Source organism: Equus quagga, chromosome 5, assembly GCF_021613505.1.
Source record: "Equus quagga isolate Etosha38 chromosome 5, UCLA_HA_Equagga_1.0, whole genome shotgun sequence".
NCBI lineage: Eukaryota > Metazoa > Chordata > Mammalia > Perissodactyla > Equidae > Equus > Equus quagga.
The window spans coordinates 37,682,190-37,708,554 of NC_060271.1; the positions used below are offsets into that span (position 1 = coordinate 37,682,190).

Consider the following 26,365-nt stretch of genomic DNA (forward strand, 5'->3'; position numbering starts at 1 on the left):
GCATCTTGGCAAGAAGGACACGCCTCAGGAGATTAATTTTGATATCAGGGAAATTTAATACGCGGTCCTCGGTTTTCTTATTTTGCTGTGAACTGAGGAAGTGTTTGTCCCTGACCAGCCGGGGTCTACACACAGTGTTCACGAACTACAAGGCTGAACTACGTCCCTTTGTCAGCCATTGTAACCAACCTCACGTATGGACGCCACCAAGAAAAAAACCCAGAAACATAAGCTGTCACTAGGCATTTCATTGAAAGTCTGAAATCAGTGGCCATGATGTGGTGGCAACCCACATACAAAATAGAGGAGGACTGGCACAGATGTTAGCTCAGGGCCAATCTTCCTCAGGAAAAAAAAAAAAAATCTGAAATTAAAACCCCAATAAATTAAGAAGGGACTATTTAACATGAAAGGATTTTCCCATTTACAAAAAGTCTTGGGCCTCAGTGTGCCCATCTGTGAAATAAGAGGTAGGGTGGGACTAGATTATCTCCAAGTTCCTTCTGGCACTGGAATTCTTGGATTTTATGAGTTAGTCCCAGTTAGGGCAGCTGCCTGCATCACACCAATATACAGTTTCTAGAGAGCTCTTTGGAGAAAAGAAAGCAGATGACAATTTATAGAGCAATAAGGTTTTGGGCCACTGGCCCCCCTCCCAGCCCCGTGGCTGGGCAGTGACCTTCAGCATAGGGTGGGAGCGGAAGAGATGCGGCAAAACAAACAGATGCCCACCCCCAAGCCGGGCTCCATGCTCCCAAGTCCTGAGCATTCCTGAGCATTCCTTCCAGAGTGAGACGGTTCACAGGAGATCTGTGTATCTGCACAGATCACCACCGGGACGGTTTGGCAGCAAACTGTGCAACGGTGGTTATCTTTGGGCTGTGGGGCTGAGGGGATGGGAGGGGGGCTGCGCACCCCTGACTTTCTATACTTCTGCCCCAGGGTTTCTCCACCCCGGCACCACTGACATGTTGGGCCCGATCATTCTTTGTTGTAGGGCCTATCCTGTGTGTCATAGGATATTTAGCAGCATCTCTGGTCTCTACTACCCACTAGATGCCAGTAGCATCTCGATTCCAGTTGTGACAACCAAAAATGTCTCCAGACATTGCCAAATGCCCCTGGGGGGACCAGACGCCCCATCGGAGAACGACTGTTCTACACTATCGGTCTAAATTTTTTTAAGAAGCCTGTATGATAATATATATTATGATTATTAAGGATCTCTATATTCAGCACCTCAGCAAGAGCTATCAATTCTACATGTCCAAAGGTCTCAAATAAACCGACTTCCTGCCTGTTCCGTGGCTGCCATCGTCACCTGGACAACGGCATGGGCCTCCGAGCTGGGCTCCCTGATGTCCCCTTGCCCCAGTAAGTCCTCCCCACATCGCAGCCAAAATGAACTTCTAGAAGTGTCCTCAGTCATGTCACTCGCCTGCCTGGCTTCCTACTGTCCAGACAACAAAAACCAAATGCCCCCTCTGTCTCCCAGGTGCTCTGCCATCCGGACCCCGGCCCCCCCTCTGCCCTCTTCCAGGCCTGGCCACTCGCGGCGTGGTCCGTGGACCAGCAGCCTCAGCGGCCGGGGAGCTGGTCAGACAGGCAGAATCCTGGGTCGACAGCACCAGGCACATGGAAGGCATTCTGCAAATATTTTTGGAATTAATAATACGCGCAAGTATCGAGTCCTGCCCAGGTGGCAGTCAATTTTCTTTACGAGGATTATCTTGTTTATTCTTCACGAAACCCGTGAGGCGACAGAGGGACTATTTACGTGAATCCCCGTCTTACAGACGAGGAAGGAGAGTTCATGACCCAAGTTCTCACGGCGGGTGACAGGCAGAGCAGGGGTCCACTGGGGCCAGGCGGGGAGGGATCGGACCCCCATCACGACACTCGTCCCGCCCTCTTATTTGTAAATCAAACAGCATTTTAAATGCACAACGGGGGCGTGACATTGAAAGAATTTCCCAGCAAATATGTCTACAAAATAAAGAATCCTGCCGCTGGGGAATCATTATCCTTCCGTGCTTTTGGGTAAATGACATCTTTATGTTCGGATCTGGGTAAGCAGGGCCTGTCTAGCCACACGTTCCCAAAGACTGTTGCGGTAACCGTTTACCTCCAGGCGAGAGTCAGAAACAAGCCTGATGGGGAAGCCGCGGGTGCCACTCACACGAAGGAAGTGGGGGTACGTCTGTGCCCTCTGTGCAGCTGGCACGCCTCCCCCTCACAGCCACCAGGCAAGCAATGTTCATCGTTGGAGGTCTAGTGCTTTCCTTCTGCAGCCCTTCCTGTCTGCCACGTCCCTTGTCGCTGGGGCTGTAACAGGTACCCCCATCATGGCAGCTCCAGGACACTTCGGGGGGGCACTCACGACCGTGCTCAACCTCTCCAGAGTCAGGGCCACGTGTCCCCATTGTCATATCACCAGCACAACCACTACCATTTCTGGAGCACCTGTATGTCCTAAGCTCTGTGCCAGGCTGCCTTTGGTAGTTATCTCCCTCAATTTAATCCTCAGGACAATCCTTTACAAAGGGAACACAGGGGTCTCAATTTTGCAAATGAAGAACCTGAAGCTCAGAGAGGTGAAGTAATTTGCGCAAGGTCACACAGCCAGCTGGTGAGAGACGCAGAACTTGAACAGTTCAACTCAGAGTGCTCCTGCCATACCCATGATCACGTCAGCTAACTCCTGTTGAGTAGTTGAGTCTGTACCACGTGCCAGGCCCTATGCTGAGACCTTCACTGCTCGGTCTCAAACCAGCCCCGTGAGGTGGGTGCCACGACTGTGCCCATTTTACAGATGAAGCAACTGAGGCTCAGAGAGGCAGCCTGACACAGGCTCAAGGTCACACAGCCAAGAAGAGAGAGGGGATTTGAATCCAGAAGCGACCAGCTGCGCTGTGTGGCCGCTCAGCTTTCAGCCGAGCGTGGTCACACATTTTTCATTTATACACCAGCTCTCACAGAGCCTCGTGCAGGCAGCTGGAAGTCACGGTCTGACAGTTTGCCTTTTATTTTTGTTTTCAACCCAGAGGAAACATAGCAGCTTGAGAAACACACTGTGGTTCCCAAGATGCAGGCAAAAAATTACAGCAAACACACAAAATCAACAAACCAAAGGATCCTGTGTCCACCTCGAGCTCGTCTGCTGCCGCCCCCTCCCCTCGGGGCAGGAAGGGTGCCGTGCGTCATGACAGGGACAGTCAGCCCCGAGTCTCTTCCTATGGGGTAAACGTGGCGGCCAGGAGACTGGGGCAATGGCTGGGATCAAGGGTTTGAGTTTTCTAAGAGGAGAGAACCCAAGAGAGGGTTTCATCACCGACCTTCAGGTTCCCTGGACATGGTTCAAAAGGCCTTTGGCTCCCTGTCACGACAGGCGGCCCAGGAGACTGTCCTGTCGCGTCCTCGAAGGCAAAGACAGCCTCCCATCGGACTGCAGCCTGGACCCGCCCAGCTCAGCCTAGGCTGACTCTGAGTACCAGGCTCCTAAGAACTGCACAGCGCATCCTCTTAAATCATTTGACACGTACACAAAACCACCATTACAGTGTCTATAACACAACAGCTCCTCAACACACCAAAATCATTACGATCTGGAGGGCCGCCAGGGAGACAGAACCCAGAGAGGGCCTGTCTCGTTCTGCCTGGTGCCCAGCAGATGTCTGCAGCCCTGCACGGCATCCTGCCCTCTGCTCCCAGCATAGCAGACCCTGTGACGCTCGGCACACGGCCAGGATCAGCCTGGTGACAGCATGCTTTGTCCGTGGCTTAGAGCTGGTCTTGCGGATGATCAGGAGTCAGCCCCGGGGCCAGACTCTGACCCCAGCTAGATTTATGTTTAAACAGAGACTAACAGTAAGTGCCTGACATCTTCAAAGATGCAGCCATCCTCGCCAGCAGAGAGTTTAGCCATTAGTCTGGGGGGGTCCCCTCCAGGCTGGGGGTCACCACCGTCTGTGGCACTTGTTGAAAATGCAGATCCCTCTCTCAAGACCTGCGGACTGTGAGCTGCCGGGGCTGGGGCGGAGCATCTGCTGATCGACTCGCTTACTTACAGTATAATTGATATCCAGTAAAATGCACAGGTCTTAGTGTAAAACGTGACGAGTTTTGACGACCATAGATGTCCATGTACCCACCGCCCAGATCGAGACACAGGACATTTCCGTCACCCCAGAAAGTTCCCGGTGTGTGCCTTCTGCCAATGAAGCCACACTCCCCACCGCAGGCCAGCGAGATCTGCTCTGTCACTACAGGTCGGCCCTGCCCGTACCGGAGGGTTATCCAGTGGGACTCGTGCAGGACATGCTCTTCCGTCCACCTTCCCGTGTTCAGCCGGTGTGTTGCTACATCAGCATTTCTTCCTTCCTTCATGGTGCAGAGCAGCAGGCCACGGTGTGCATACATCACGTTGTTATCTCTCCACCTGCGGTGGACACCTGGGCTGCTTCCTCGTTTGCGCTGTTACGCACACGCTGCCATGAATGCTCGTGTAGAGCCTGTGTCCGGGCAGATGTTCGTTTCTCGTCACAAACACACAGGAGCAGGACTGCCCGGGTGGCAGGAGTGCTGGCCTCAGGCCTGTCTCCCGGAGCTGCAGCAGCCCAGCTGGGGTGGGGCGCCCTGGTCGGCTCCCCGGGAAGCCCTCTATCCAGGCAGGAGGCCCCGGGAGCTTACAGGACCTGCTCAGGATCACAGGGGGTCCGTCTGCCTCAACGACGATCCCTGAGTCTCTCCACATTTTCATCCACATTCAGCTTTGAAAGCTGAACTGATTCTGGGTGGTTTGTTCTGATGAATGACGTCAGCCCTTCAGACCAGGGCTTAAGAGCCCACGGAGATGGAGAAGGAACATTCTGGTTACCAAGGCTCTGACTGACTGTCCCGCCTCCTTCCCTGGTGGTCTACAGACGGATGCACTGATGAAAACGCATCACTGGCAGCCTGTCCTCTAAACCCCACCAGGGACCCCACACCCACTGGGCAAGGCAGTAAAGCAGGGTGGTTAGACCCAGTGAGGATTAAAATCCAGGTCTGTCTGGGTGGCCTTAGGCAAGTCACTTCACCTTTCTGAGCCTCGTTTTCCTCATCTGTAAAATGGGCACACTGGCAGTACTACTCGATGATCCTGGAGTAAGGAGTCTACAACCTGAGTCGTACAAAAGGAGGTGGCAGTCAGGAAGCAGAGGGCGTGGTAACTTGTGACCTGCTGTTACCGAGGACTCCTGCATCCCCATCCTCGCAGAGGTAGGGCAGGGTTTGCTAAATATGCAGATTTGGGGCCCCATGATGGACTCACAGTGTCGGAATCTGAGTGGGGCTCAGGATCTGCTTTTAGCAAGCTTCCTGGATGCTCAGGAAAGCCGCAGACCCTTATCCCAGGTGTGGACCATGGCGGAGCCTGGGGGCTGAGCGGGGCGTAAGGACGCAGAGACGGGCGGCGTGGAAGGACCCGGCAGGGCAGGTGAGGCTTGGGAGAGCCACAGTGTGGAAGCCGGCCAGGGAGGACCAGGGACCGATTTATTCCTCTCCCAGGACTGCCTCCCAGCTCTGCCCCAGGAATTCCGGCCACATGTGCCTCCCGTGGCCTGTGGGTCAACTCAGCCAAGTCCTAACACCTTTGCCAAGGAAAGGAGGCGTTATCGGGCCAGGCTTAGACATTCTGGCTCAGGAGTTAGAAAGTCCTAGTTTCGAGCCCCAGCTACACCGCATCCTGGTTGGATGAACCTGAGCAAGTATTTCAGCTGAGCCGTGAAGAGGATGTACCAGAAGGTAGCATTTCTCCAATGGAGTTGCCAGACGGAAGTCACATTCAACACCATGCTGAGCATCCTCCCCACGGTCACTACTGATGCGGCCCTAGGACGTCATCTCGCTTCCGCTTTAGGTTTGGGGATGTAACCGGTGACTCCTGACAACTGAGCAATATTCCCCCACCCACGGGGCCCGGAAACAGAGGACACGGCTTACATCTGGTTGAACAGCCTCTTTCCCTCCAGCTGTGTTCTCTTCCCCTTTGGTCTCAGCCTTAATCCACGTCCTCCAAGATGCCCCCAATGTACCCACTTGCTTGGCTCTGTACAGCTACACGACAGGGCCTCCTACCAGCCAGGGAGCCGTCTCTGCAACCGGAGGGAGGGAGGGGAGCAAGCGACTTCACCGCATGAGTCTCAGTTTCCTCGTCTGTAAAGTGGGCGTTGTAATGGAACCGACCTTAACGCACTGCGGTGGGGCTGACATAAAACCACCCAGATAAACCAGACAACCCAGTGCCTGGCCCACAGTCAGCACTCAGCAAATGTCATTACCAACACTGTGCTCTGGTGTTATTTCCTGAAGAGCCTGTGTCACCCTCCCTCCTGCCAGGGACGGCAAGCCCCATGAGGACAGGGCCTTTGTCCCACAAAACTATACCGAATCAGGCATCCGGGGCCTCAGGATGCCCTGCGGGTCCCCCGACCACGGAGGAGGCTGATAACTGTTCTTCAGGATCCCCCCAGGGGGCTGAGAGCTCCTGAGCAGTGAAGGGAGGTTCCTCCAGACGCGGGGTGGGCTGTGGCTCCAGGCGGCTTGGGGAGAGCGGCCCACTCTGCTGAGGTGGGATTCACGAGGCCCAGGCGGGATGCAGGGAACCAGGAAGGATCCGGGGCCCGTCCCTCCTGAGCCCCTCGTTTCAGGAGAGAAAGCCGGGGCCCTGCGGAGTGAGAGTGGGCTCAGGAGAACAGTTTTAACAATCGCGTGGGGCACAAGCAGCAGGGAGGGGCTGGCATTCCCACCACCTATGACAAGAGACCCAGGAGACGGGGGCACGGAAGACTCTGCCTAAGGTCCCCAAGAGCAAGGGGCCGAGCCAGGACTCAAAGCCCTGTCCCCTTGGCTTTAACCAGCATTTCTTCATTCCTTTTGTTGTTTTTTTTTTTGAGGAAGATTAGCCCTAAGCTAACATCTGCTGCCAATCCTCCTCTTTTTGCTGAGGAAGACTGGCCCTGCACTAACATCCGTGCCCATCTTCCTCTAGTTTATATGTGGGATGCCTACCACAGCATGGCCTGCCGCGCGGTGCCATGTCCACACTCGAGATCCAAACTAGCGAACCCCAAGTACCCGAAGTAGAATGTGTGCACTTAACCGCTGCGCCCCCCGGCCAGCCCCAAAACCAGCATTCTTACATTTGCCTCCTAGCAGGGTCCAAATCGGATGACCTTAAGCAAAACCACCCCCAAACTCCAAAACAGAATAAACCCCTTACAGAAGCCCAGAGAGGGTCTCAGAGAGACGCCCTCCATGCCCATCAGCAATCAACCACAGTGACAGGCCCCCTCCCGTCTCCAGCCAACTGCCTTTGCAATTCAGCTGCTTCCCTAGAATCAGTTGTTTTCATCAGCCTAAGTCCTCCTTTGTCACATGACCGTCCACATCACCTCAACATCTTCCACTCCCCACCTCCCGCCCACCCACTGCCCACCCTTTCTCCTCCAGACCTCCTAAATACAGTGCAAGAGCTCACCATCCTCCCGGTGACCTTGGCATTCCCTTCCCTCCTTGGTCCATCTCCCAACACATACACTCTCCCAGGTCTCAAACTGGCAGCCCGAGGGCTGTATCTGGCCCGTGGATGTATCTTACTCACCTGTGAAGTGTTATTTATTTTATATAATATAGAAGAGTTGCCAATATTGAGAACATGGGTGATCTCAGATATGAAACTTGCAAATCTGGTAACCCTGGCCCAAATTCTCACATGTGACAAGCCGCTGGTGCTTAGTCATAGCTGCGTCCTGTGAAAGGGCCTGCCTCCCACTTTGCCACAATCCCCACCACTCCCTGCTGCCTCACATCTGGCAGATTCTCTCCTTAACATCCCCTGTTGCCTCCTTTCAGACATGTGCGTTTACAACCCCCATCCACTTTTACATTCCGTTGGTCCCCAAACTTGTTTCTTTCTGCCTGCCTCATCCATCCTCCTCCCATTTCTCAGGCCTGATTGATTGCGATCATTACTGTCACCCACTTTTCCGGGGCTTTCTCAGCCCCTAGGCCCAGCCATGTCACCCCTCCAGCCACTGTGTCTATCAAAACTTCAGACAAGTCCCCACAGCCCACAGGACAAGTCCGGCTCTCCCGGCAGCGTCTGGACTACCCCATCCAACCTTCCGTGAGGGTTCCTTAAGCACCCGCTTTGTGCAGGGCCCTGTCCTAGGCCCCAACGATACCAGAGGGATAAAGACATTGCTCTCTCCCAGGAGAAAGGACAGTGCAACATCCGGGGCACATCCAAGGAGGAAATTCCGGTCCTGATGTCACGACCCTGGTCCTGCGGGTCTGCTCACATCCTCTGCATGCTGTCCCGTCCCCCTGCCTTGGTGCTCTCTCCTCCCCCAGCACCCATGAAGGCTGTGTAACCACCCTCCACATCCAGCTCTCACTCCCTTCTCTGCGAAGCCTCCCGCCGTGGCCAGCGAGTAGTGGCTCTCCCCTCCTGAGCTCTGCCAACGCAGGTCCTCATATTACCCAACGGCTGCTGGCCACTTCGACAGGTCTCGAGGGCGTAATTCTCATTTCCACTTTCTCTCTTTAACCAAATTTGAAATTAAGCAGGAAGGGCTTCACATCTGTGTTCTTCTCACTGCAGCCTCTTGGCATTTTTATATTTCCCTGGGATTCCTCTAACTCTGGGCAGGAACTGTACACATCCCAAAGTGTCAACAAATCTCTGCTGACTTCATTCATTCATTCAACAAACATTCACTGCACAACTCCTGGGTGCCAGGCACGATGAACGGATGAGGGAGCAAGACAAGGGCCGGTTCTCATGAAGCTTCTCTTCCACTGAGACAAACAAGTGAAGGGACAGATTAACAAGAATTGTTCAGAAAACAGAATAACAGAAAAGGCGGAGGTGGTTCTTTAGACAAGGCAATCGAGGAAGGCCTCTTGGAGAGGGTGACATTTCAGCTGAGACCAACAAGGGAGCAGCACAGCAGGATGGGAAGGTGGGGGAATCCCAGGCAGAAGTGGCAGTGAGTGCAAAGGTCCTGAGGCAGAAATAACCTTGGAAGATGGAGAAGGCAAAGGGGTGGCAGGGAGTCAGTTAGGGGGTTACTCTCCTAGCCCAGGTCAAAGTCGACAGATGGAGATGAACTTGTGATGGATTTGACTGTAAAGGGAGAGATGAGGGGGCACAGATGATTTTGGCCTGAGCAACCTAGAGGAAGGTAGGGCACTGTTCTGGACTGAAGTGAAATTCCTCTGTGGAAGCCCTGACCCAGTGTGACGGTGTTTGGAGACGGGGCTCTGGGAGGTGATTAGCATTAGATGAGGTCATGAGGGTGGGGCGGGCAGGATTCATGCTCTCTCTCCTGCCACACCCCTGCACTCAGGAAGAAGGCCATGTGAGGACACAGCAAGAAGGCAGCCACCTGCAAGCCGGGAAGACAGCCCTCACCAGACCCTGGCCAGGCCGGACCTTGATCTTGGACTTGCAGCCTCCAGAACTGTGAGAAAATAAGTTTCTGTTGTTTAGGCGCCCCCACCCCGCGTCTATGGTGCTTGCCATGGCGGCCTGAGCTGGCTACCACAGGCCCCTCACCAAGACGGGGAAACCTTGGCAAATAATGAATGCTCACAGGATGAAAAATCTCAAGAGTCGAGGCCGATACAGTAAGATGGTGAGATCACGTCAGTGAAGGCCACAGACGTGTGGCCAAGGGGCGGGACCCTGCAACCCACCCAGAGGTGCCCCATGCACGCCGGTCTCTGAACCTCTGCCTCATGCTGACAGCCATTCTGGAAAGGCCCCCCTCCCTGATTTCTGACTATGCAAATCACCCTACCCTTCCCCTCCCTCCTTGCGGCTGAAATGCAAAACCCTCTGTTTTCCTTATTGCTGCTTTTGCTCGCTTTAGAATAACAGCTTCTCTAAAGGCACACTTCAAAGTCAACGCTCCTTTCATCAAACAGCCAGGCCCGGGAGGCGCGGCTCTGACCCACCGAGGGGCAGCGCTATGAAAGCTGCCAGCTTGCTTTCTAGCAGAGGCAGTTCGTTCTGCCCCACAGACCACAGCAATTTCACCGCGTGTCAAAATGACAGACGACGCGAAAGGAGAGACTGTCACGGAAATGTTCGAAGTTACAGAAAACTTCAGAGAGTCCAGATTCAAGAAAGAGAGTTTTGAGACAAACAGGGCTGGAAGTTGGAATGGTCCTGATGGAATGATCTTTTTTTTAAAGATGGAATTTGTGAAATTTGCCTAAAGAAGAAATAAGCAACTGATATTTATATGAAACAATGCCTGGAGTGTGCGCTGAGACACGGGGAAAGAAAGCCCAGTTTTCACCACGTCAGGAAAACAGTCTGTTTAAGAATATGGTCAGGGTGAGGCCCAGATTCCTATGAAGAAAGGAAGACTTTGGGCCCCTCTGACATACCCCTAGACATGTCTACGCAAATTATTGCCTGTATTAAGGAGCATAACATTTTACATGCCAGAAGTTCAGTACACACTGTCATTCAGTCCCCACAACCTTCCAGGAGGAAGGCAAGCACTGCGCCCATTTTACAGAGGAGTAGACGGTATCAGATCAGAAAGGGGAAGTCACTTGCCCAAGATCACAAAGCTAACAAGCACGGAACCAGAATTCTAACCCACGTCTGTCTGGCCCCAGAGCCCACTTTCTGTTCCGTATGTCAGGAGCTCCAAATTTGGCTAGATATCTGAATCAAGCAGAGAACACGTTAAAAATCCAGATTCCTGTGTCCCACTGCTGGAGTCTGACTCAGCGGCCTAGGCGGGGGCCTGGGAATCTGTTTCTAAGTTGTCCCTGAGCGTTCTGATCCAGCTGACTGATGATGAGAGCAGAGGACTGCTGGGGGGGCCACATCTGTGCCAGCCAGAGGGCCCCCCGGGGAGATCTGGGGGACCCACAGCTGAGCCCCTAGAACCGCCTGCGGGCTGAGGGAGATGGCTCCACGGCAAGGATCCATTGATCTGTTGTGGGAGTTTATGCTGTGTCAACTTGGTTAAACTGGAACTGCTTCTCCCAGAATCCCCCTCCCTGTCTGGTTCTAGGTTAGAATTGGCTGAAAGAGGAACCTGTGGGAAATTTGGGAGGTGGAAGTGAGGCAGCAGCCATGACACCCCGGAGGTCATCAGAGGTGGATGTGGTGACGGACAGGTGCCCTGCGGTCCAGCAGGTTTGAGCCTGTCCTCTGTCCTCCAATGTCTGTCCAGCAATTCCTTCTGACGGTTCATCCTGCTGACCAACAGCATCCCCAGGACGGCCACCGGACAGGGGCTGGGCACCCACCAGGCAAAGGCTGCCCTGAGTCTTCTCCACTAGCCACCCTGTGGTCCCCTCTGGTGGCTGGACCTCCTGGCTCCTCAGATGGAGATGGTCTCTGATCCCTCAGCACCCCCTTTTCACCTTCACTTCGGCTCCCACCCCCGTAACCACCTAAGGTCTCATTCTTACCCAGAGGTCCTAGTGGTTCGGATTCCCTGACTCCCCCTGAAGGAGGTCATCGGCCCCTCTCTCCCACAGACCTGTCAGTCTCAGGCAGTGGTTATTCCAATGTGGGCCCCCCGACCAACAGCACTGGCATCCCCCGGAGCTTGTTAGAAACGCAAATTCTTGGGCCCCACCCCAGGCCAAGTGAATCAGAAATTACGGAGGAGAGCCCAGCAATCTGCTCTAACAAGCCCTCCAGAAGGTTCTAACATGTGCTAAGGTTTAAAGAACCACTCATGTGGGCATTTAAAAAGCCTTCCTCCGTTTCTGTTTGGGACGATGAAAAAGTGCCAGAAAAAGATGTTGCTGCTGGTTACACAACATGATGAATGTGCTTCATACCGCTCAATAGCGTGGTTAAAACAGGTTTTTTTAAGGAAAAAAACCAACTTAATTAGCAAGAAGCCCCACACAAAAGGCCACATATTGCATAACTCCATTGATATGAAATATCCAGAAAGTAGATTAGTAGTTGCCAGGGGGTCGGGGGAAAGGGGAGCTGGGAATAATTGCTTCCTGGGTATGGGATGTCTTCTTGGGGTGACGGAAAAAGTTTTGGAACTAGACAGAGGTTTATGCACAACACTATGAATGTACTAAATGCCCCTGAATTGTTCCCTTTTAAACGGTTAATTTCATGTTCTGTGAATTTCTGCAGCTGGACCTTATATCTGAGAGAATTAGCATTTATGGAGACAAGCACAGTGTCCTTTCATCCTCACCCCAGCCCTACGAGGGTGCCATCATAATTCTCCCCATTTCATAGATGTGAAATCCAGATAGGCTGACTCCAGAATCCGCACTTTTAACCAGTATGCCTTTATGCCCAGAACACTGAGTTATTTCTTGTGCAGAAGACAGAAACCAGACCTCAGCCAGAGCGAGCCTCGGTCTACACTTAAAAGCAGCCTCCCGGTCACTCAGCCCAGAAGCAGAGGGCCGGGGTGGGGGGAAGGGGTAGCGACGGGCTCGTCATGGGTCCACAACCACAGCCTGAGACAAAGCCCTGTGGGCTACCAAAATGGTTAGTTTGGTTTGTAGTGGGCTTATCATAATGAAAATATTTTAAAAAAATAATTATGATATAACAGCACCTAAAAATTTATTGCACACTGACAATGTGCTAAGTACTTTTTACATTTAGCTCATTTAATCCTCACAAAATCCTAAAACTATTCTTCCCATTTGGGGAAATTAAGCAACTGTCCAAGTCATGGAGGTCATCAGGGCCACCGCCCAAACTTAAATCTGTTACTTTAATACAAAGTAACACAGTACACGCTTCTCCCTAGGAAACTTAGAAATGGTAAAGATTCAAATTGCAGAATTCTTCGTATCTTTTTTAAAATTAAAAAAATGGGCCAGGTTTGTAACCTGCCTTTTTACATGAATCGATTAGAATCGTCCTTCTATGTCTTTCAAAGTGTTCTCCACCACCACCCTTTTTAGTGACCCTGTGGGATTCCCGTGCACGGATGGACCACAGTGTCTTTTCCAGGCCGTTCTGTTGGACACTTGGGTTGTTTCCTCAAGAAGACGTTCCAACTGACGAAAGATGTCTGAACCAGGGTGTGAAATGTAGCAAAACCTCCTCCCTACAACAGGCAGCAAGAGGGCAATCAGCTTCGGAGGGACGATATTTGTGGAGCAAAGATCCTGCCTTCTCCACCCAAAACGTTCAATTGTGACTTTGTATCTCAAGCCCGTGAGGTGTGGGGTTGTTCTCACAGTAGCTGGCATACTCCTGCCTCAGTTTCCCCATGTCATAGAACTGTTATGAGGATCAATGAGTTACGGGTTAATATACACAAATTGCTTAGAACAGTGCTTGGCCCAAGTGACCTGTGTACATTTAAACTAAGATTGGAAGTACCTTCCAAGGACAGATCCTCTCTCCAGCCCCCAGCCCAGGACCTGCCTCCTCCAGGGCCACCCCAAAACAAGGTGATGGGAGGACTTGGCGGTTTCCCCACCCCGCCACTCCAGCAAGGATATTGACCCCATGAAGGCCATTTCCCCCAAACGTCCGAGACTTTCACCACCAACCGGATATGGTTCTGCCTCCCAGGAATTCCCCTAAACTCTTTTTGAATCTTTTTCAGCCTGAAATCCCTGGTAGGAAGCAAGTTCATCTGCTCCTCCCCGTGAGAAATTCCCAGTAACTGGGCAACTTCGTGCCGGGCAAGACCACACATGCATTCTCAAGCTGCTGACATAACTCCCCCCGTGCGATGAGTCAGTGCAAACACGCGGGGCCGGAACCCTCCATGAACTTAACCTCGGGTGGCTCAGCCAGGCACCGTCCCCTCAGCCCGAGACAAATCTGGTCCATCAGTGGCTCCATCAACTTCCAACCACAAAACACAGCAGAAACGATGCATAAATTCGGAACTTGTACCCGCCAGCTAATGACATGTTTATCTCCCGTTTTTCTGTACGAGATTGCTTCTCTCATACCTACGATCCAGGGTTCTTCCTTTTTTGGGGTGCACAGACCCCTTTGAGAATCTGATGAAAGCTACTGACCCTTCACAGAAAAATGCAGAGATGGAAGGTCTGACATAAAATTTCAAGCAGTTAGTGGGTTTAAAGGTGACCTGAGTACCCTGATATGTTACAAGTTTAAAATTACCCAACAATTTCATAATGATCCTGACAACTGTAACGCTTTATTGCTTTGATGACCAGGAGAACCTCTAAAAGCAGCATTAGAAAGCAGCTAGATATGCACAGAAAATTTCTAGAAGCATATACAAGAAATCATGACCCATGGCAATCTCTGGGAAGAGGGGCTAGGGGCTGGGATGATTTTATGGAATTTTATTGAATTTTACACTGTTGGATTTTTTTTTACCATGTGTAAAATTTTTTCTAATTAAACAAACTAACTTTATAATTAACAAAAAATAAGTTAAGAATGAGACACAACCCATTGTTGCCTCCATTTCTGTGACATGGGGAAGGCGGAGGTCACCAAGGGGGAAAAGGTCAAGCTACCACCTAGCAGAGGTGACCCCGCATCAGCTGGGAAAAGGCAAGACATCACCCAAGGACAGATGACCAGGTGTTTCCACCGGGTGTTCAACGCAGGTCATGCAAGTTCCACATTGGAGGGGAGGGCGCTATGAATACCCAATATGAATACCCCATATGAATTTCCTCAGCACCCCACAGCTGGCGCTCGGTGCAGGAATTGGCCAAAACCTTCTCACGGAAGTTTAGGGGGTGCACCCCCAAGACTCTGGGCAAGGCTGGAGGTGACAAAGATGAGTGAATGCCAGAACAACGCTGCGGTGGGTAGCACAGGGGACACACAGTGGAGGCCAAACAGCTCCCCCCACCACCCCCTCTATTTCAAACAATAGCTCTGCATTTATTAGGTGGAATCACATGGATCGCCTTTTCTGTGGTCATCTGTAAAGGGGCGGGGGTGGGGCTGTTACTTCCTAGGCTGTGGCGAGGACTGCGCGAGGCTGTTGCCTCTGCCAGGTGCACCCTCTTCTGCTGCTGACCTGCTCCCCCTTCAGACTTCAGCTTGGACTCCACTCTTTCTGAAAACCCTTCCCTGACTCTCGTCCTTCGCGTTCCTGGGCGTCCTAATCACCCCCGGGCTGTAGTGTAAAGGCCCCTCACAGCCATCTCCACCAGGAAATCAGCCCCATCTTGGGGGCGCGAGCTGGCCCTCTCTAGTTCACCACTGGCTCAGCGCCCGGCACACAGTACGTATCAGTCTGTCTGTTTAAAGATGACTTCCCCTCAGATAGCAGAATTCGCATCTGTCACTGTTTGAAAACAACAATTACCCAAAGGCAACTCCAATACGTAATTGCCACCCTCCAAACTACAGTTAATGAAGATGTCATATCTGGGGTTTGAAAGGGTGTTGTTGTTTTTTTAAATCATATCCTTCCCCACCAAGTACCAACAAACCATGCCCACACCCTAACCAGCACAAGCCTGGCCAGCGGGTGTGGGGAAAATGTGGAACAAGGGTAAGTAAATTCTTTCTCTCTCTCAGACCAGATGTGAAGAGGAAAAAGTGGCAAAGACATAAAATCCACCAAGAATTAGAGCCACCTGGTCCTACATCTTGACAAGAAGAAATAGCAGAACCTTCTGGAGACATCGAGAACACCATACATCATAGAAGACCATGGCGGTGAGTTCTCTTCCTGGATCTGCCAGGATTTGCTGGGCGACCTTGGGCCCACTGCCTCCAGGACGCTTCCATTAGAGAAGCACTGGGAACATTAAAAAAAAAAAAAGGAGAAATACCAAAACAGGCTTACCAACCCTACTCTAAGTGCTGGCCTTGAACAAGTGAGTGCTGTTCACGCGGCAACACAAACTGAGCTGTTGGCACCAGAGTCAGAGGCTTCATGACAAACATTAATTCTTGGGGAACGGCACAGCATACCCCGTAGGGGACTCAGGCTGCATGGGGAAGATGCGTTTGGGGCGGTTAGCAGGCTGATACTGACTTTAGCGCCTGATGGGAAGGTGTCAAAAGTCTACCCTTGGATAGTGTCATCACTGTGAAACTTGAGAGGCCACCTGCCCGGCACAGGCCCTGGCCTCTCTGTCTTCCGGCCCCTGTCTCCTTTAAGAATTGAGGTGGCTAAACTAGCAGCCGTTTCTAACTTGCTGTTCTATTTTTAAAGTCTCAAGAATTTTTTAAAAAGGCTCTTTTGCACCCCTGACATCTGGAACATTTGTAGGCAGAGGTTCCTTCCAGCTGGCCCTGCCCGCCACCACTCAGCCCTGTCCATGCAAACCCCTGAGTTGCTTCTGGGAGCGGTCCAAGCCACCCCAGAGTTCCCAGCATCACAGTATAAAAACCAGCGGACCGGAGCCGTGCGGCCCACAGTTCTCACCAGGCTGCTGGAAATATGTTTCTCTGGTGACTCAGTGCATACCACATACAGAGACCCGAGACGAAGTTTAACTAAAGACTATTTCTCACGACAAGAGATGCAAATCTACTTTCTTCTACTTCACTTTAAGAAAGCCAGTGGAAAACCACTAAACTGATTTCAAAACTTGCTAATAAGTCGCTGCCCACAGTCGGTAAACATCAGCCTAGGGAACCTCCGAGATCGCTTCTACCATTGACAATTTCTGGGGCCTTAACAAAGCTGGGCTCCTGTTAGAGGATGAGAGGTACCAAGGAAGTCCCCAAGGTGGAGTGACCGACCTCGTCACCTGACGAGGTAAATTCTCTGCACATCTGTGCCATGGGAACACCTGCTCGCCAAGGGGCAGGGCTTGGAGACGAGTGAGCCAAATACTGATTTTTCTAGGGACGCGCACTCGCCACCCCAACGCCTAATCCTGGAGAGATCTGGGGCAAGGGGTGGTGACAGTGGGGTAGGAGCACTTGGCTGGGTTAAAACTAACACAGCCAAAACGAGAAGAGACAAAGCTTTCTGCCCTCTCTGGATAATCCTACCCAGATGGCTGACCGCCTCCATTTCTAAGAGGCTCACTGAGAATCGGTTTTTGATTTAGATTCTGTAAACAAAGCCCTTTCCCAAACACCCATGATGCAGAGAAATGGTCCCCTAAGTCGCACGGTGGTGAATAATTTGCAGAGCATTACAGGATTCTGGCCACGGAGCGTTCCGAAGGAGCCAACGCAGAAAGCCGGCCACCTGGTACTTTCCAGCCATCAGATGGTAAAAGCAAGTGAGACTGACAGGTTAGAACCAGTGTAAAAAAGCTGTCACACGGGGAAAATACACGTTACGAGGATGAATTGAAAAGCCAGGATATGAAACAGCAGAGCAAGCAAGCAAACAAAAAAATCCGAAAAAAACACCATGATATTAACAGTGGCTGCCTGCATATCGTGATGTTTTCCTTCCACGTTTTCTACAAAGAACACGGACTTCTTTGGCAATCCGGGGAAGAAAACAACTTTAAAAGCCCATCTACCCAGGAGGACGGTGTAAAGCATGGTTAAGGAAGCAGCAATGAGCTTAATCACCACCTTACTCCCCAGCATTGATGCCACTTTGAGCAGACAGGAACTAAAGATGTCCAGATATATACCCATTATGGTGTACCCCTCATCTTCCAGGGGCTTGAGCATTTACGCCCGCTGGACGTGTCACTGTGGATACCCCCAGAACACCTGGAGCAGGGAGTGCCGGGCAAAGGGGCTCTTGGATGGGCTGAGTGCTCTTTTTATTTTTTTCAAGAACTATCCTCAAAATCATTCCAGACAGAATGTGGGAAACTTGGGGTCTAGTCCTAGTTCGGATCTCAGGCACGCCCCTTCCCTTCCCTGGGCCTCGGTTTCCCCATTTGTAAAATAAGCAGATCGGACTTTCTGATGGCGAAGGTCCCTTCCGGCTGCAACATCCTACGAGCTAAAGGGATCCACATTCGGTTTTGAGGACTGCTGAGTCTGATCAATCTCGGGCAAGGGAGAACAGGAGACCGGCAGCGGCCCGGCCCGAGTAAACAACACCGGCCAGCAGGCCAGGGCCAACCCAGGGGTCTGGAGATCCAGGCTGGGGCTCAGGGGAGGGTGGAGTCTCAGCGAGAGGAAGAGCCCAGCAGAGACCCTCAGAGAGCCACCTCCGGCTGTGTCTTGGGGCTGTCTGGGAGGGGCAGGGCAGTGGCGCCTGAAGCAGGAAAAACCAAACAAAGGACCTGTTTCTTTAGGGAGCCAAAGTTCCCAGGAGAAGCAGCCAGGGCACCAAAGGCTCCATCTAGGAGGAGGGAGGAAAAAAAACACTGCCAGGCCAAGCCAGGCCAGCTGTCCAGGCTGGGGAGGGGCAACACTCTACGAAGCAGCCGGCAAGACTGAGATGTTGAGAAACCGCCAAACCTGGACTCAACTGGGGCCTAAAACAGGTGTCCGACCTGAACGTGGCCAGGCCTCCTGGGACAATGCAGAGGACCCTAGAGGGGCCAGGAGGGCTGGGTCCCGGTCCCCGTTCTGCTGCAGACTTGCTGTGTGCCCGTGGGCAAGTCCCTTCCCCTCTCTGAGTTTCATTTGCCAATGAGACTGGTCCGCTCCGCCAGAGAGACATTCTCGGGTCCTCCTTTCACCTCCTGTGGCAGGTGAAAGGCCATGCGCGGTCCACCTCCAAGCCCGGGGAGACTTACAGCATGGACGACACCCTTACAGCCGTCAATCGTGAGAAGGACTCCTCCAAACATCAGAGCAGACACAACAAAAGTGAAAGCAAAAGCCAGCAGCCAGAAGCAGACCCTTCCCCATATCCCCAGTCAGAAGGCAGCTGAGCTTCTGGAACTTTCCTGGCACTTAGGGAGAAAACTCTTCTCAGTCCCTGGAACTCCACCTCAATTTGGAGCTGGGGGCAGAGAAGCCCAGAGCTAGGCTCCTCAGGCTCCAGCCGAGGGTTCTGAGGAGTCGACTGCCAGCCCCCCAGAGGGAGGGGAGGACACTGACCAGCACTGTGCCCCAGTACAACAGGAGCCCCAGAAGGGGCGGGCTGCCCAGTGCAAACAACAGGAGAGGGGACGCTGGGTCCACCTCCCATTCTGCCGTTCCTTACACAGACAAACTCCTGGGCCTTGTGACTTCTACAGCCAAGGGGCCGGAAAGCACCCCTGGAGGGGCCTGGGCCCCACCAAGGTCCCTGGCACACCGACTGCTCTCTGGATCAAGACAGGCCAGCAGCTTGGCCGCACATCGAATCCACAATCTCACCTTTGACCAGTGGCCACACATGGAGACCACATGTTAATCCCTGTCTCCTTTGCAGGGGCTCCGATGCAGCCCCCATTTTCATTCCCACTGCCCCCAACCCACAGAGCAACCTCCCCTCTCCTAGCACCCTTCTCCAAACTCACTGTGACCTTCCTCAGGGTCAAGAGGATCAAATGACTGCTCTGCTTAAAGAGCTTGAATGGAATCTGTCTCTTTATCTTTCTAGTTCAGTGGCCTATACTGAGCACAGGGAACACTGCCTGGCCCACAGCAGGCACTCAGTCAACATCTGCCTACTCCAGAGTCCCACCTGCAGCTGACCGCCCCCGCCTTTCCAGTCCAGCTCATTCCAGACCTCCACTCCCTCTTCTCCCCACCCCCCCACTCCCTGAGCACCTCCCCCATCCCCCCAGGGACTCTATGTCCCTGTTTAATATTCCAGCACTCTTTTCTCAGCAGGACCTCCTGGCTGGCCTCAGTCTGAGTTCTTTTCTTTCTTCTGTTCTCCCCCTGGAACAGAACTTACTACAGATACTTGCTACTGCTAGGCATGGAGGCCCCACTCGGCCCCAGGGGGTTATCATTCCCATCATACCGACGAAGAAACTGAGGTTCAGAGAGGCCAAGTGCCTGTCCACCGTGGTCACACAGCCAACGAGTGGTGGGCCGTGACTACAGGGCCAACACTCTGCGACACTTGTCACTTACAACCTCTGACTCCCTCACTAGGCTGCAGCCCCCGGAGGCCCCTGGGCCCTGTGTCCCTGGGGCCAGCCCTCATCAGGGAACTAGCTGAGGAGGTCTTGGTGAGGAATACATGGCCGCCAGCCTCCTCCCCTTGCTCTCTCTTCTGCCTTCCTCCCAGGCTGGGGAGGGCGATGTTCGGAGGGAACATCCCGATTCCATTTGGCTCTCTCACTTGGGTCGAGATCTTTAGGTGACAAATCTCCAAAGTGTGAAAGCCGTTCGCACGTCCCAGAGCCCATCTTTCACAAGGGAGCTATGCTCGAAGCGACCCACTCAAAACGAAAGCCAGAAGGCAGCAGTAGGGAGCAACCTCTGCGGCCCCGCCCACCCCGCTCCCGCGGAGCCGCTGTTTCCAAGCCCGGGACCACCCGCGCTGCCAGGGAGGCCCCAGGTCCCGGCCGCACAGGCTCGTCCCAGCGCTGCGCCGGTGCCCCGCGGCGGCTGCCACCGGCCAGGAAGGGCCTGCGCCGGGCTGGGGAAACCGCGCGGACGTCCCTCGCCCCTCGGTTAGGAAAGATTTCCTCCTGAAAGCGGCCATCCCTCTCAACCAGACTCAACGCTCCCGGGGCGCACGCTTCCCGCCAGGGCGCAGACTAGAGACGTGAGGGACTCTGAGTATTTGCCCTGTGCTCAGTTTCACCCCCACTTTGCTCACGCCCAACTCCTCACTCTTTTGTTCCTAGTACGTAAAACATACACACACACACACACACACACACACACACTAATCTAAATCCGTAAAAAGCCTCGATTACCAGGAAGGAGGAGAGGATGGAGGCGGGGGGCTTCCGCGGGCAGCGCCAGGGTGGTTTCCGGGGACCGACTGGCAAGTTCTGCTCTAAGCACCGGTGGAAGGTGCCTCTTTGGCCGAGGGTTCGAAACACCTGTCCTCGCCGACAGGGGGCCCCGGAGCCGGCTGCCATCCCCCCAGCCGAGGCCAGCTGGCCCCAGCGCGATAGCCGGGAGACGGGGGGTGTCCCGCACTGGCGGGGCGCGGCTCCAGAGGGTACGGGTACCGAGTCCTCCCGGCAGCCGACCCCAGGCAGGAAGCTTCAGACGGGCGCACGGACAGACCTACACAGCCCTCGACTCCCCTCCAACAACAGTCAGTCCGCGGGGCGCGGCGGGGCGGAAGGAGCAGCGGCGCAGACTCACCCGGGCGGCGGCGAGCCCAGCTCGGTCTCGGTCAGGTAGCCGGGGGCTGAGGGCTCCGTGACCCCGGCCCCCTCGGGCTGCCTCCTCCGGGGCTGGCGCGATCGCGGGGCTGGGGCCTCGGGGGAATCTCGGTCGAGGGAGGCGGCGGCGGAGACGGCGCGCCGTGCGCTCGGAGACCGGGATGCGGACGCAGGAAGCGCGGCCTTGGAGCGCCGGCGTGCGGGAGGGAGTGACGGCGAGAGGCAGAGGGCGGCGCCGGCCGGGAGCTGCCTCCAGCGGGGAGAGGCGCCGCCCACCGGTAGACCCTCCCTCCCCGCCCTCCGCGCCGCTCGGAGGCCCGGAGCGCGCGACCCGAGCTGCGGGGGCGGGCACCCACTCCCTCGCGTCGGCTGGGGCGGGGCGCTGGCCCCAGTCCTCCTTCTTACCCTGTCACACGGAGCTGGCTAAGCCGGGGTCGGGGACAGATAGAGCCCTGACCTCCCCCTCTCCAGGGGCCGCGGAATTGGGTGCGTCGGGGCGGGGACTGGGGGCAGGTGTCTCAGCCGGGAGTCCTGGGTATTTACGGGTTAAGTTGAGCTGGGAGACGCCCCTCCCTGCCCGATCAGACGCGAGAGCCGAGGCTCGGCACCCGGACCCGAGCGCCGCCCCTTTACCTGGCCGAGCGCTCACCTGGCCGCCCGTGCGCCTGTCTCTTCCCCTCTTCCTGGGAAGGCCCCCGCCTCCCTCTCCACCCCCGGGCGGGTTCGGGGCGCTGGGGTCCGCCTGCTTCGCCCAGGGCTGGTGCCCTGCGAGGTGACTGACGGGCGGAGGTAGGAAAGGAGGAAGCGAGTGTTTAAAAAGCAAGTCTTCTCATGCCCTCGGCCCTGTTCCTACCCTCTCCCGGTCCCCTGGGCGCCCTCTGGGCCGCACGCCAGGGCCGCGGCCGGGGTGGAGCCCCTTCCGGGAGCCCGCGTCCATGCACAGGACCGGGGTTCCCTGGCCCATAAGCCTCCCCTGCTGGGGGGTCATTTCCAGCTTTGCAGATAACTTTCCCAACGAAGCACCCATTGTCGTCCTGCCGACCAGGTGGCCGGCGGGTGGCCCGCCTCTGCTCAGCGCCCGGAAGCTGCTGCCCGAGGCCTGGCTCCGGGGCGGGTGAAGCCCAGCTGGACAAGGGCGTCTCTTGCCTGCGGCTCTGCCTCTGCCTGGGATCGTGCCGCCTAGGCGCCGGAACTTGGGTGGGCTGGTCTCAGGCAGACCGCGGAAAACCGGGATTCTAAAGGCAGAGGGAGAAGGTAGCCCGCCTCGTCTCTCAACCTTCAATTGTTTTGAATTCCAAGAGAGGTCAGGCCGGGGTCCCTTTCTCGGATGAGTGTCCAGCCCTTTGAAGTTCAAACCCTGAGAAAAGCTGATAGGCAGCTGGCCGGGTGTCAGAGAATCTAGCTGAGGACAGAAGGCGCCTCCTCCTGGGAACGCGCCCTGTCCAGGACAGAAAACAGACACCCTGGTGGTAACTGCAATCAAGTTCACTTCCAAACTGCTGAATTCGTGGGTACACTTGGTCCCCACGAGTGTGTATCTACAGAGTTGTCACACGCGGGTATTTTTTCCCATTGTTGCTTCTTAACAAGCACAGGAACAGCTAAACGGACCATGGTGTCCACAAAAGGACAAATTTGGGCTGTTTTGTGATTTGTGGGAAAATAGAGTGAGTCTGCATGGGTCTAACAGCTGCTACTCCCCACATCCTTGCTATGGACCAAGCACAGGTTGCCGCCCACTTCCCTTGCACCACCTCACGTAACCCTCATAACAACCCCGAGGCAATTTTGGTTATGCTCACTTTACAGAAGAGAAAGCTGAGGCTTAAGGAGGTGACGTCATTTGCCCCAGGTCACGCAGCTGGGAAGGTTCAGGAGTGAGACCCAAGTTGGTCAGCTCCAGAGCCCGTGCTCCCTCTCCCTGCTACAGAATAATTCCTTGTCAGTCTGCACATGTTCTCTACCCTGAGACAAGATTCTCCGCTTCTCCTGTCTGCCGTTCAGGAAGAAGTCACCTTTGGCCCACTCTCTGCACAGTGATGTAATTCCCTACAAATCTGCCTCCTGCTCTCCTGAGCACAGGGACCCCTGTGCCCTGCCCACTTTCCTGGCCCCCTGGAAGTGCTTAATAAATATTTGCTGGATGAATGAAAGCCCCTAATAATAACATTATTTCAGCAAATGGGGAGAACCCTTTGTCTAGGCAGGTACCCGGGATAACATGCTCCCATTTGAGAGCTGTGTGTATCCATCCCCGACAGTGAGTTTGGGAACTTTCCAGGCTCCCGCAGAGTGATGGGAACCAGTCACATAGCTCTCCGATAAGACCAGGAATCTGGTTTTCATTTCACTCTGCGAGACCAACTTTGGCGAGACCCGGACTGTGGAGGATCATTTTAGACAGCCGCCCCAGCTCCTACCTGGAGGCAGAATGTCAGTACTTTTCCACGCCAGGATCCAACACCAGAGCTGCCCCGCTCTGCTGCAGAACCAACAGAGCAGGTCTCGTCTATCTGAGAACATCATCTTCGGAGGGTTCCTTTCAGGCAGGCTCGCCCTGGCTAATCGGGGGAGGGGCTGGAGAAATTGTCAGCCAAAGCTGAGCCACGGGCAAAACTGAGAAGCTGGCAAAAGAAGCGTGATTCTCCTCGTCATCCTCCCCTTCAGAGCCCTCTCCCTCTACGTGGTTAGTTCCTCTGAATCTTCCAGGTTCTCTGTGTCCCATTGAGGATCCTGACTTAATTTAACTGCCGACTTATCCCACTAAGTGTCAGCTGACAAGGGCCTGAGAGATGGGAGAAAGAGCCAAAGGAATAAATCATGAATGGTGGAATTTCTGTTACCCTTTACCATAATAGGCAGGGGGAAGATGACAGTTAACCATTCACTGAGCCCTGTGTTTCGAGTGCTCTGCAAACATTGTGCTCGTCGATCCTCACAACAGACTTAGAAGGAAGATTCTATTATTTCTGTTCTTTCAGCTCAGTCTAACTAAGACTCAGAGAAGATATGTATCTGGCTCTGCCAGCAAAATGTAGAGCCAGGATTTGAACTGAGGTATACCCTCACTCTTAACTGCTATGCTAGGAACCCCCTATGGTAGGCAGAATAAAGGCTGCCTGAAGATATCCACGTTCTCATCCCCAGAATTTGTGAATATGGCAAAAAGAACTTTGCAGATGGAAGTAAGTAAAGGATCTTGAGATGGGGAGATTATCCTGGTGGACCTAATGTAGTCACAAGGGTTCTTGCAAGGAGGCAGGATGGTCAGAGTCAGAGAAGGAGATGTGTGGAGGTCAGGGTGATGCGATTGCTGGCGGGGGCCATGAGCCGAAGAACGTGGGCAGTCTCTAGAAGCTGGGAAAGGTCAGGAGTGGGTTTTCCCCTAGAACCTCTGTGAGGAGCACAGCCCTGCTGACACCTTCATTTTAGCCTAGTGAGACTGATTTTGGACTTCTGACCTCTAGAACTGGAAGACAATAAATTTGTGTTGTTCTAAGTTTGTGGTAATTTGTTACAGCAGCCACAGGAAACTAATGTGTCCTGTGACTCAGGCATGGAGACAGATGTTTATTTCACCTGCCTTTTCAGCTAACTGTCTACCCTAAAGCTCTTCTCATGAGGCCGCATGATACAGCCTGTATCATGGATTTAGAAAGAAGGCAGGATTTCATCAGCTCTGTCTTTGGTTTCTGTCATAAGCTCATACTTATGAGCTGTGTGACCTTAGGCAGATGTCTCCTCCTCTCTGAGCCTCAGTTTCTTCATCTGTAAAACAGTGATGCTAATGATAGCTACTCTGAAGAATCAATAAGAGGATCAGGTGAGCCAGAATGTGACAAAGTACCTTGTAAATGGTCCAGGGTCATCTGAACATGAGTCGTTTGGGGCAGTAAGCTATCCAGTTCCGAAAGACTGGATTCTAAGAGGAGAGAATGCTGTGCTGAGCGTACATTTCCATTTGCTCTGGCTCAGTGGGCAAATAGCTAATTTAAAGTATTACACTGCCTGGTCAGGGACTAGACCTCAATCTGTCGTGAAGTAAAGCTGGATAATCTGCTTAGAGGAATAGATCCTCGTGTAGGAGAACCCACACATGTGCTCAAGAGCCTGCTTGAAAAACCATCAAGGATTTTCATTGCTAATTATCTGTAATGGTGAAAAATTGTTACCAACTCAAATGCCACCAATAGGAGATGTGCTAAATAAATTATGGTGCAGGCTCATCCCAGAATACTATGCAGTCATGAAAAAGAAGGAGGCAGCGATAGCAGAGAAGAATATCCAAGGCGTATCATTAACTGAGAAAAGCAAAACTATGCATGATGATGCCACACAAGTGCTTTTTTAAAAAGACATAGACACATACATATCTGATTATGCACAGAAAGTGTGTGGAAGGACTCAGACCGTGGTTACCCTTAGAAATTGAGAAGAGGCGTGTGTGTGTGTGTGTGTGTGTGTGTGTGTGTGATGGGGGAAGTAATCATTTTTTTCTGTAAGAATGTGTTAAATTAAAAATAAAAACTAGGGGAAAAAAGGAGGCCGGGAACTCCTCGTCTTGTCCACCGGGAGCACCCCCTCCCTTGCCTGGGCCTCCCCTTCCTGCTGGGGTCTTTCTCCATCTGCCACTCTTTGCCTTCGCTCCATTCTGAGCGGGTGAGCCCCTCTTCCCGCTTACTCCCCATGAGGGGGCGTTTCTACACCCCGAGGAGCTGAGCAATGCCTCCGCGCCGCCGAGTGACTCTCGCCAAAGTCAGCAGTAAATCGCATGCGGGTTCCTGTGACCCAGCCTTCCTCTGGAGCGGTTCACATGAGTCATGGGGACCGGATGTGTCTGGCACGCAGGTATCACCCGAGACACACTGGCCCAGTCTCTCTGAAGGCTGAATCAGGTCCACGTGGCAGAGAAATTGTGCTCCGGTAGTGCAAAGCGAAATTGGATTGTTGGACCATTAGTTTAAGGGAAACAATTTTCATCCCGTTTCCTGAAAAATTGTCATTCAAGAAATAGTCTCTACCTGAGTTACCAGCGTAACCAGGGCTGTGCAGACGGATCAGATGGCCCAGAATGGAGCCAGTGAGGACATCGTGGCTTTGGGGTACAGGTTCTTGAGACCCCTGAACACAGAGAGCCAGCAACAGTATCTCATCGCCCCATATTCCTTCGTACCCCATCGCGTAGAGCCTTCTGCTGCGTCTCCATCACTCATTCAGCCAGGCCACTTCCTCACCGCTG

The 26,365-nt window shown here is 53.5% G+C and overlaps 1 protein-coding gene across 5 annotated transcripts in view; it reads right to left on the minus strand.

Annotated features, from left to right (window-relative positions):
* The window catches only part of TMEM51 (transmembrane protein 51), a 47,053-nt gene extending 25,658 nt beyond the window's left edge, over nt 1-21,395 (minus strand). For all 5 annotated transcript variants that reach the window (XM_046662125.1, XM_046662129.1, XM_046662128.1 and 2 more), the window contains exon 1: nt 21,107-21,395. The gene's annotated coding sequence lies outside the window, so the exon portion shown is untranslated. The remainder of the gene's footprint in view (nt 1-21,106) is intronic.
* Nucleotides 21,396-26,365: the final 4,970 nt, after the last annotated feature.